Source organism: Wasmannia auropunctata, unplaced genomic scaffold (assembly GCF_000956235.1).
Source record: "Wasmannia auropunctata unplaced genomic scaffold, wasmannia.A_1.0 LD335992.1, whole genome shotgun sequence".
NCBI classification, from domain to species: Eukaryota; Metazoa; Arthropoda; class Insecta; order Hymenoptera; family Formicidae; genus Wasmannia; species Wasmannia auropunctata.
In genome coordinates this window covers 29,551-30,880 of record NW_012026898.1, presented here as the reverse complement: position 1 = coordinate 30,880, position 1,330 = coordinate 29,551, and positions in this window count along the sequence as shown.

Here is a 1,330-nt window from a genome sequence, read left to right as displayed (position 1 = left end):
CGCGTGTCTGGCACCCAAACCTCGCCCCGATCCGCGAGGAAATTATCGCTAAACTCTTTTTAACGTGGTATCTCCGATCGAAGCAGAATTCCGCTCGAACCGAAGGTGCGAACTCATGACGTTATTGCCTCGCACTTACGAGTGCGATCGCAACATATATACATATAATGAACATCATATACAGGATATCCCAAAACCCGCGGATTCTTTCCGCTATAGAATATTCTAAGACGAAAATTTTAATACAAAAATGTCGAAACTATTGTGACCGCAGAGCGGGTAAACGTAGAGAGAACGCCGACACGAGGTTGCCAATAAAATACATAGTTTATTCTCACCAGTTTTACAAGCTCCTACTCTGTCGCTCCAGGTTTCACGCACTTAACGTACTCGTCTCGGATGTAACTTGACGCTCTTGTACAATGTGTCACTCTGCGTTACTATTTAGCACTCTGCCTGATCCTCTTCATCGGATTATATATACGATGGAATTGAGGATGAGGCGAGATATCGAAATGTTTTGTCAGCAGTTTTCATATGCAATAATCGTGGCGTGATTATTGCGTATGCCCTGAATTAAAGTTCTAATTTAAAGTAGGGTGCTGATTCAAATATGGGACGCTCCACATTTGAGTTGCTGCGTATGCATTTCGACATCTGATTGTAAGTAGCGACTTACAACACTATAATAGTTTTTCAATTAATAGCAATATGATGAATATTTTTGTAATAGAAATGTTTCAGTTTTAACTGTATTAACATATTCAATTCTTTTCATGTTAAAAATGGTTTATCTATTACAAAAATATTCACCATACGAGGTAAATGAACATAGTTATGAATTCATTTTGACAGTTGACACATATCGTGCATATCATAATATCTCGTAATTGTATTGATATTTTTTTCATATGTTGCAATATTAATTGACTATTTGTACAAATAGGTTTCGTATAAAAGAAAAAATAATTTCTTAGCAAAAATATTATTGCATATTTGTATGATAACTCGGTGTTATTAAGAGAGTCCTCGTAGCACCTCTATCACTTGTTATATCATCGTGCTTAAGCGCGCAAAATGTCAGCTCTGTGATTAGCCAACTTTAATCGCTATTAATTGAAAAACTATTATAGACTCGACATTTTCGTATTAGGATTTTCGTTTTAGAATATTTTAAAGAATCCGAACTTAAAAGGAAATCCGCGGATTTTGGCCCTTACGAAAAAAAACTCTCAACTTTGAGTGTTCAACACTAAAAAAAACGCTCAAATTTGGGTGTTAACACTTAAAAAGGACGCTCAAATTTGGGTGTGATTTCGGATCATCAATT